Source organism: Panulirus ornatus, chromosome 48, assembly GCF_036320965.1.
Source record: "Panulirus ornatus isolate Po-2019 chromosome 48, ASM3632096v1, whole genome shotgun sequence".
Classification (NCBI taxonomy): Eukaryota; Metazoa; Arthropoda; class Malacostraca; order Decapoda; family Palinuridae; genus Panulirus; species Panulirus ornatus.
Genome location: NC_092271.1, coordinates 24905131 through 24916035, shown reverse-complemented (window position 1 = coordinate 24916035; position 10905 = coordinate 24905131). Strand labels below are relative to the sequence as shown.

Here is a 10905-nt window from a genome sequence, read left to right as displayed (position 1 = left end):
CAACCCTGACCCTTGGCCCTGACTGAAGGACTGGACACAGACCTTACCGTAACCCCTCGGCTCCTACTGACCCCTTAAACTTCTGGCCCTTACCGACCCTTACTGACCAACCCTTTAGCCCTCACTGATCGACTGGCCGCCGGTCCCCCCCCCCTCCCCTCCCCTCCAGCGATACAATCAAACCGATTTTGTCTTTTGTCAAGCACAGTTAGACGGAAAATTGGCAACGGGCTGTAACATCGATTCCCCATTTTCATTTTATTTCTCTGGATGGTTTTCCCCCGTGGCAGCGATGGTCGCTCGCTCCCCCCCCCCCCCCCCCCCCCCCGGCGATAAAAATGAGCATCTATCCGCCAAATGAAATTTCCATGCCACTGGGCAGATATACACTCTGGGGCAGTAAATCTTTAAGGGCCCCCCGCGCCCCCCCCCCACAAAGAGTCGTGGAGGGGGGGGGTGCGGGGATGCTGAGAGGAGGAGGGGGGGGGTGTTGTTCAGCTGGGGGAGGAGGGGGGTCCTGCTAAAGGAAGGAGGGGGGGGGGGGACCACCTCGAGTAGTATCCGTACAAAAGGTATCAAAATTCAGTAAAAAAAAAAAGAAAGAAATATGATGCGAGTTACTCCCCACGCACGTGACGGGTCACGTCACCCGTCACAAGGAAGGGGGCGGGGGCGTTCGCGCGTCCCTCATCCAACTACACGACTCTAGTCCAACAACTGCAAGTATTACGAGTGTACACTTGGCTATAACAGCCCCTGGCCTTTCACCTAACTCCTTAAAGGTCGAGTCAAAGGCTCGGCCATTGTGTATACCCAAGGGCCGTACGGTCGCACTCGAGGGTTGTGTTTTTGTGCTCAAGGATCCTACCGTCGTGCTCAAGGGCCGTGCCTTCGTACTCAAGGGCCGTACCATCGTGCACAAGGGCCGTGCCGTCGTGCTCAAGGGCCGTGCCATCGTGCTCAAGGGCCGTACCGTCGTGCTCAAGGGCCGTGCCGTTGTACTCAAGGGCCGTACCGTCGTGCACAAGGGCCGTACCGTCGTGCATAAGGGCCGTGCCGTCGTACTCAAGGGCCGTACCGTCGTACTCAAGGGCCGTACCGTCGCACTCAAGGGCCGTACCGTCGTACTCAAGGGCCGTACCGTCGCACTCAAGGGCCGTACCGTCGTACTCAAGGGCCGTACCGTCGTGCTCAATTGGGGGGGGGGAGGGGGGAAGAGCAGCAGTCACTTGCCGCAGGTTGCCAAAACTGGTCAATACGTCGCAAAAAAAAATCCTAAACACAATAGACCCCGGCGAGAGAGAGAGAGAGAGAGAGAGAGAGAGAGAGAGAGAGAGAGAGAGAGAGAGAGAGAGAGAGAGAGAGAGAGAGAGAGATAAACGAAACTTTTCAAGCTTTTGCTAATTTCCCACCACACACACACATCCTCAACTTGTGCTCACGGTCGATGGTTCCAACGGCCGATATGTTCTGAACTCTGCCAACAAAAAGCCATCTGACATTATCTACTACCCTGGACACACACACACACACACACACACACACACGGAGGCGTTCCTCAATATCTCGACTCTGATTCAAGGTGAAGGAACTGGTGGCAGGATAAATACCGAGAGAGAGAGAGAGAGAGAGAGAGAGAGAGAGAGAGAGAGAGAGAGAGAGAGAGAGAGAGAGAGAGAGAAAAAAAAATTAAGTTCTTAATAGACGAAAACGTCCGAGTTGATGCGATGAAAATCGCCTTTACGTGAGGAGAATGAACATTCTCTCTCTCTCTCTCTCTCTCTCTCTCTCTCTCTCTCTCTCTCTCTCTCTCTGGGACCAAAATACCTCTCCCTCGGTTCGCGAGTAAAAACTCTAACATAAAATGCCCCGCTCCAGCTGTGTCTGAGGATTAGCCTCTGCCGTTTTTTTTTTGTTTTTCACTTCCACCATCGGGTCATCCTCGACGGACGGGTTACCCTCGACCGAAGGGTCATCCTCGACGGACGGGGTCGCCCTCGAACGAGGGACGACCTCTCATGCTGCAGGTGGGGGCTGGTCGTCCCGACAGACACGGGTGAAGTCGGCTGACCAGAGTTTTGTGAGGTACGATGATGCTACCTGACCTGGAGGCCACAGTGGGGAATGTAACATGCAAACACAGTTGTCTATCTTCCCTACACACACACACACACACACACACACACACACACACACACACACACACACACACATACATACACACACACACACACAGATACTCGGTTTCATCTTTTCAATACTTTTGTTCGAGGAATATAGGCTCTGTGTGTGTGTGTGTGTGTGTGTGTGTGTGTGTGTAATCTTACCCGTAAGTGAAGGGAGTTATATCCCCCCCCCCCCCATATCTCTTAAAACGTTATCTACCAAATTTCTATACTTCTACGTGCTGTCCTTGTTCGGAACTCCGCCAGCCAGTCGGTTAATCCCAATCGTCCACCTCGCTTCAGTGCTGTATACCGGCCGTCTTGTCTTCAGACATGCGGAGGAAAAGTTACCAGGCACACGGCGACTAACCCCCCATACATAGCCGGCCATAATAATCCATCCATTTTCTTAGCAGAACAGATATTGCTGACGGCTTAGGGAGGGAGGGAGGGGAGATATTGGTAAGCGGGGAGGTTGTGCCAACAATATGGGAGGAATGGTGAGGGAAAGGGTGTATGTAGGGACAGGTCATACATACAAATGGTGAGGAAATGGGAGTATGTAAGGTCATACCAAGGTCATTCCGCCACTGGTCACCCCCTCACTTTTCTCACATCCCATGGTGGGCAAATCCAAGGCCTCTAGCCTCTCCCCCGTGACTCAACTATCTTAATTTTCGGAACCATATTCCCCCTGCCCTCTCTCGACCTTCTCTATTTCAGTTCTTTCACTTCTATCTGCTTCTCTAAACGCGGTGTCCAAACTCGAACTGCACATTCTAGTTTTAGCCAAACGTTGGATATGAACTGTCTGCTGAACATTTCCTCATCAGTAACTTGTTCATAATCACCTATCACCTCTTTGAAACTATACGGGGTCCAATATCTAAAGACTCTGAGACCCTACCGTCGTGCTCGAGGGCCGTACCGTCGTGCTCGAGGGTCGTACCGTCGTGCTCGAGGGTCGTGCCGTCGTGCTCGAGGGTCGTACCGTCGTGCTCGAGGGCCGTGCCGTCGTGCTCAAGGGTCGTCCCGTCGTGCTCGAGGGCCGTGCCGTCGTGCGCAAGGGCCGTGCCGTCGTGCTCAAGGGCCGTGCCGTCGTGCTCAAGGGCCGTGCCGTCGTGCTCAAAGATCCTACATAGCATCGTGCCCTCGAGGTTAAAATCACTGCGACACGAGTTCAAACCTCGCTCCCCAAATTTTGATAGCTCATCCAAGCCAGGCACCCAGCCAGCTAGATACACTCCAGCATTCCAGCTCAAGCTTCGAGCAGCTGACGCACATACACGAAGCTGGGGCGCCAGTAAGCTTTGCTCACTGGGATCCGCACCGCGGAAATACACAGGCCATAAGGCTGACACATACATTTATAGAAGGTTCGGGGGAGGGTGGGGTCAAGGAGGCTGGCTGGTGGTGGCGGAGTTCCTGCTACGGTAGAGAGAGAGAGAGAGAGAGAGAGAGAGAGAGAGAGAGAGAGAGAGAGAGAGAGAGAGAGAGAGAGAGAGACCGCCAAGGGAAAATCACTTTATCACGTTTGCATATATAATCAAGAATTCCTCTGTAATTTTCCAGTGTGCATAGTGGAGTTTGGCAGAGGCCATGTTGGCCTACCCCTCCCCTTTGTACAGCTGGGAACAGGCGGTGGTGTAGATGTTCGCCCGCCCGTACACCTGAGAACACTTACAAGCAACACAGCAACACACTCCCACAGCAACACATCCCCACAGCAACACACTCCACACACTCCCACAGCAGTACACTCCACACACTCCCACAGCACCACGCTCCACACCCCCACAACAATACACTCCACACTTCCAAGGCAACACACCCCCACAGCAGTAACACACTCCGCACCACCACCGCAACACTCCACACACCACAGCCTGGCACCACAGCTCTAGCATGGCGGTGGGAATTCAATTTAATGGCGGAAAATTGCAGCTAATTTATTCCTCCAACGGAACAGGATTTTGCTGATTCCAAATTTTGGCGAATGTTCATATTCGTGGGTTTTGAACTTCACCGGGATCGACTTTTACGTCTGTCTGTTGCATGTCTTTTAGATCATCCCCTCCGTCTGGGTTGCTGGCAATCTTGCCCCTGGTTGGCTGGGATGTCGTCCCGGCCACCCATACACCGCACAAAATGTCCTTGGATGCAGCTGAACCAGGATTTTCGAGTCTTGTGTATTTCTCTGGCCGCCGCAGTGGCTAATGATTACATCCTAGCCAGTGTAGCCAAGTTCATCAAACGAAGTGGTCTTCCCTTTTTCTCTCTCTCTCCCTTGGAACCTCCCTCTCTCTCTCTCTCTCTCTCTCTCTCTCTCTCTCTCTCTCTCTCTCTCTCTCTCTCTCTCTCTCTCTTTCCGGTCGCCTATATGTCTGCATCCATTGGAAAGGTAAAGGAACCTGTACTATCTCTCCTCTTCCTCCTTTTCCCCTCGATCCCCCTATAACCCAGGAGGGCGCGCCCGTCCTCTCCACCACCACCCTCCTGCAGATATCAACACACACACACCAACGAGGCAAGTACCATTCCCCGAGGGCGTCCACTTACGGCAATTACTGCCAACAACGGGAAACTCGTCTCTCTAAATCTAGTCCCTGAGGTTCTGCTTCCTTCACTTAAAAAGAGTCTGCACCCTCGAGCACTATGATAAGACGACCCTTTAAGAACGACGATACGACCTTTGTGGACGACGTTACGACCCTCGAGCATGATTGGCCTAGTACTCTAGGGTCATTCCCAATCCAGTCTTATTGATTTTAGTAAAAATAAACATTCCGGTCCTTCTTTACTAAAGCTTTTCCTTAATATTTTCCATTAAAAAAAATAATTTCCTCGTTATGAGTAGTCTCTAATTCAAAAGTCTTTCGTGTTAGCATTTACTACTTTTATTTACAAAAAAAAAAATCTCGTGTAACGATTCAGCGTTTCAAAAATTAGCGAAATCCAATACGACACTTCAGTATCCGTGCTAGGCTACAACGCCGTGTGCTGCCTCTGAGCGCGCGCGCACAGTCTGTATGAAATTATGCAGCAGTTTTCTATCCTGGGAATACTACAGAAAAGTGGAGAAATTCAAACGTAAAATCACTGCCAGTGTTTAAGACTCGAATACCCTGCGTGAGACCGCCCAGAAAAAGATACACAGCAAATAACTCTTTTCTGCTCCGTCGATAGATCCATTCCTGCAAACTCGAAGTCTGCACAGAACGTGCTCAGCCAAACGTATGTTATTTTCGTTCCGAAAAATTTCCCCGTATTAGCCTCGCTTTTTCTGTAAATATCTCGCATTCTCCATGTGCTCAGCAGATTTCATCAAGCTTATCTTGATAGCAATCCCCTTCTGCCTTGTCTTAATACTGGTCGAGAATTTATATTTCTTTCCCTTACACATATACATATATATATATATATATATCTGGATATCTATAAAAGTGTCCTGGGCATCCCCCTACCCAAGCATATTTCTATCCAGCCAGCACTATCCATAAAGTTCTTTTTATTTACCTCTGCGTCCTGTTTCCAGTCTCATCAGATATTTCCTAGGGCCCGTTTCCCCCAGCTGGCAATGTACACATGCTTACAATAAGTAGTTGTTTCCATTTGTCTGTCAAGCCCCTTGACTTAAATTTCCCTAATCATATTGTGCACCATCATTTCTCCTGATTTTAGTTCGGCGGGCTTTTTTGACGTGTCTTATTTTCCCGTCACTACCGCCTACACTGACCGTAAATTATTTTCTGTCTCATTCCATCATATTCATCGTTATCTTAAACTTATTCCATCTAACTAGGGGAACCTCTACCCATATCATACTTACAATGCAACAAACAAAACAGAAAGTGCCAAAATGCAAAATATCGAACCACTAATTGAAGTACGGCTACACCTAGTTGCTGCCACATATAAACATTCAGTTTAATGCCATATATGTACACTAGCCTCATGTGAAATGGTCCAGCGACAATGTAAAGAAACCTAATTCAGGCCACAACCTCGGCGGAAGGGAGCAGGTTCGTATGAGGTAGTAACTCTCCAAACAGGAAGGGCTAGACTGGGGATTGCTCTTACATTTAATGGGAATCGAACGATCATTCCACCAAAATGTTAAAAGAGTCGGGACAACTGAGCCCTCAGATACTTTATGAAAAGTTCTGCGGTAAGGAGGAGCATCGTAAAGACATTCTTTACTTAGCAAGTCAACCTGGGATAGAAATAAGGTTTGGCAGAGTTACATACACCCTCCACAAAATTGTGACATAGCTCTAAGGTGGACATAACAATAATTACATGTTATCACACCTTGTTAATAATGTGTAAAATGCGACAGCAGGCAGCAGGAGCTCATAAATGAGACTAAAGCTTCCACATGACGAACCCCACATGGCGGCCATAAACAGAGTCGCATTCGTGAATAAAGATTATTTTTCGCCTTCATATCAGTGTCATTACACCAGTTGGTAATATTTTTGCGGGGAATAAAATGATAGCGCTCTCTTTTATTATGCCAAACAAAAATAAAATTCACAAGTTTCAGACAACGCTTTCAGTATTCATGAAAGCGACACATTGCTATGTCAACAGAGTCGTTGTGCCGTCAGTACTGGGATCAGTATTGTCAGTCAAAATCCGGGTAGCTCGCGGAATTTCCATCATCTGGAGTATTTTCTACATTACAGGCGTCTGGGTTGACTTACAAAGTATCGCATCCTGCATTGACTGCAAGCATTACTTCTGTCTCAAGCAAGCTGAAACGACAAGTTTCTCAACTTCCTTGCTATCTATTATCACTTATTTTCGATATATGTTCCTTCAGACTACACTCCTCAAATGAAGGGGACTAGAAAATGAATGCATTTCCCGTCGCTGATCACGGTCGTCGTGCAGGAAGTAACCAGTCCTCTGCACGCACTTACCTACTTTTCCCAGTCCTTCCTTCTCCAACCCTGTTCACAAGTCCCTTCCTTGTAGATATTGGTGGAGATGGGGGGGCCCCCGCGAGGGGCCTTCCCACGCCGGATTATAGATTTTCTACCCCTGCTCGTCTTCTCATTATGGCCGAGCTCATTTAAAAAGTTGCACCAGTGTTCTTCGTTAATTGCTCGAGACACAGGCTTCATTACTTCCCCGGAACCTCCCCAACCACGAAGTCTTGATTTCCTTACAAGAGTTACCAACTTTTTTTTTTTTACAGGGATAAGGGGAAAAAAATCGTATGCTGTGAATGTGCGACACCATTGACACGTTTTACTGAGAATAATTACTTGTATATTTGTGATTTTTGGTAAAGTGACATACTGGCATCACAGAATAACTCAAAGAATTGGAAGAAACTCACATTATTTGGCTCCTAATAGATAGCACAAATATCTTTTTTTTATCTGGACTGTGATTTGAAGCCACTGTTTATCCTACGATTAATGTGTCAGTGGAATAAGAATAGTTCAAAACACTTTAAGAAATGAAAAGAACATATGACAACCTTACCTTCCCTCCTGGAACACCCTAAAATTATCGTATTTTCGAAGCCATTTTGAGAATATGAGTTACCGTGTCTCTGCATTCAGTTACTGGAAAGTTTGTTCGCTGAGTGTGTTTGCTGTATTTCCTGAGTGTGTTTGCTGTATTTCCTGAGTGTGTTTACTTCATCCCTGGCTCCTGCCGCAAGCACCCAATATAGCAATAGGGTGAAGGCAATGTTGTTGTTGACATTTTTTCGAGTATGATATTGAAAATTAAGGTACATGTTGACCCCTACATTAGGCTCTCGTAGCTTCTGTTTACTTCTAGTGGTGTTTCAATGACTTGACCTTTGATAATCATACCCGTCCTCATTAATCTGTTAACGAAAACCGACAAAAAAAAAAAAAATGCAAAGCATGCTATCTCGGTCACAGTAAATTTGTTGGATGTAATGACTCCATTAAATGTGCATTTCATTTCAAATCCCAAAGTTCTTCCAGTGGTACTCCTTAAATCCGAACTTTACCGTGGTCTTCTTGTCCAATTTCTTTCATCTGGAAATACATATTCTTCCAATATCCAGGAAATCAGTTAGACTAGAATGGCGTTGAAATAAACAGAGTCAAGCACATGGTTCTTCTTCCAGCATTACCAGGTACGGCTGTCAATTTCATGTTTTCGTGATGGGGAATACTGAATCACTCAGCCTTAGGCCTTCTGTACAAGAAGCAGTACAATATTGCTAATGATAAAATTGACATAGTTGGGAGTTGGGTACCTACCCTGCCCCACAGAGGCAACATTTACGTCGGTAAAACCACGAGAATCATTCTTAGTGACTCACGATTTATCTTTCTGGGATCAAGCACACGAAACGACACCCAGCCATGCATTTCTGGGGGGTGTAATGATGAGGACAACAACAACAACGGATTTCAGTGGGAAAAAAAAAAAAAAATCGTGGTCTCCAGAGTTCGTGGATTGTAAATACCGTGGCTTTTGACCTGACCTTTTTATGGTCAGGTAAGAAAGGTCGACCCGTCCGTCGTGCTTGATGGTCTGAGGGTTTACCGAAGAATGATGCCACGTCGACATGTTAGAATTTATAATCCTTTCCCAAATACTTGCCGAGGCTGAGACCTCCGTGTGTGAATACCGTTGACCTTCCCAGAGAGGATAACCTCCACACGGATTATCATTCTCGTGGAGATATTTATAGGTCTAACCTTTAGTGTTAAGGGGATAGTAGACACAGCCCTCGCTCATGATGCTTAGGTTTGGTTCTGAACCAAAATGCGATTGACACTCTTAAGATCTTGAAAGCCAAAGTCTCTAGTGAAACAAGACACATCAACAGTCTTAGATTCTCTTGCAGCAAGTGGATGACCTGATACGTCTATTTATGAACTACAGACGAAGGGTTTGGTCACGCTAACCGTTACGACTGTCAGGTAAGAACAGCAGGCGGTAGTGCGGTTATACCACACTGTGGTGGAAACCTTTCAACCTTTTGTTGGAATGAAAAATAAATGTTCGGGGCTTGTAGCGGATATATATATATATATATATATATATATATATATATATATATATATATATATATATATATATATATATATATATAGAATCCCGGATATTTTTAGAACTTCTTTTCTTATGAAGGAAAGCGATTGAGTGTACAAATGTAAACTCGGAAAATGATACAGAAGTGAACGAGTTTCAGTGAGACTCTGTTCCATGAAAGTGTATATTCAGCTCAAAACACAGGAAAGATCTAATGTGACTCGGCCCATGACAGGAAAGCTTACTATGCCTTTAGTGTCATACAAAAAAATATATATATACACGCGCGCGCGCATACACATGCACCATCTAATTAGCCATATGGCATCCAATTACAGTTAATTTACTCTAGAGTCCCGGTAGGGCCTCCCTACTCACTGTTCATACCATGAAACCTTCCCCATGTCTGGGCTCCCCGGCCTCACCACCCCAAGGTTCAATCAACTAAAGCCGAAACCCCACACGCCATCTTGTAAGTGATACCAACGCCAGATTTAAAACCCCACCCAGCTCCCTCGAGACGAGACTGTCTTGTGACACACCTCCACCCTTCAGGTCACACTGGACGCTTGGCTCGAGGGCCTTTCTCCTGGATAGGGTTTTCCTTTCGGGATTTGATTTTCTTTTATAGTAGGACAACCATTTTATCGATGACCATTAGGATGTGGGTATAAACCTCGAGTGTACACTGACCTGGCCAGATATACCTCAAAGGTCAGGTCATGACACCGAGGGTCATCATCAAGAATCGTACTGTCGCGCTGATAGGGTTTATGTACAACAGGAAAATACAACTAAACAGCACTATTTCTACATCTATATCAGCTCTTTTTCTAATCTTCTGTAAATCACTATTTATCATCAGGGAGTACTCGAACTGTATGGCTTCTTGGAAGGGAGACGTGAGGTAGAAATCCAAATCATAATAATACTTAACGAGATCATGTTCGGAAAGAAGCCTTGTAAACAAGTCTGGTAGTGGGGTCTTCTCTGTGTCGCTCCTGACCTCGCCCACACCGACTCCCAACCGTTGTACAAGATTTTTTTTCCCCCCGTAGTTACATAATCATTCATTCAATAGTACTCATTATCAGTCACCACATTAGCTCATGTAGCAATGCGGGTTCATAAAGTGGGGCACAGATGTATTAAGGTTTTCCTCATCCGGTTGTAGTACTTACATTGTATGGGTCTGTGACGGTGTTTAATTGCTCACTTCCCGGATTTTCCAAATCTAGAAGTGTCCCCTTACTTCCCGGCAGGACACACGTTCCCAGCAACATGATGGTAAAGCCAGGCACGCGGGGGGTCCGCTCTGCAGAGGCCACCAAGGGGAACAAATGGCCATAGTGTTCCTGGAAATAGAAAATGTTTTCAGAGCGACATGAGTTGGATGAGAGTTGCAATGTCATGTTCGTCAACTGTAAGGAACTCATCAAGGCACTACAGTCGTCATGGTATAATTGGAACGACAAACAATATGCAGGAACCATTTTGATATTTTTTTTGTTTCGCGATACAAATACCTGGTCATTATAAATATTGCCCAAACATTTTAGACAGAAGATAAAAAGTACATGTACCTGAATTCTTCTCATAAATAAAAACGTACATATAAATCAGTTACTCATTTGTTGGTGAAACCTTAATTCTAGTTGTGTTGTCACATTCACTTATGAGATTAGGTGTAGTAAATCAATGTAGA

The 10905-nt window shown here is 46.3% G+C and overlaps 1 protein-coding gene across 4 annotated transcripts in view; it reads right to left on the bottom strand.

The window, feature by feature from the left end:
• LOC139763866 (cell adhesion molecule Dscam2-like) overlaps positions 1–10541 on the bottom strand; it is a 441821-nt gene extending 431280 nt beyond the window's left edge. For all 4 annotated transcript variants that reach the window (XM_071690223.1, XM_071690218.1, XM_071690222.1 and 1 more), the window contains exon 1: positions 10382–10541. The gene's annotated coding sequence lies outside the window, so the exon portion shown is untranslated. The remainder of the gene's footprint in view (positions 1–10381) is intronic.
• Positions 10542–10905: the final 364 nt, after the last annotated feature.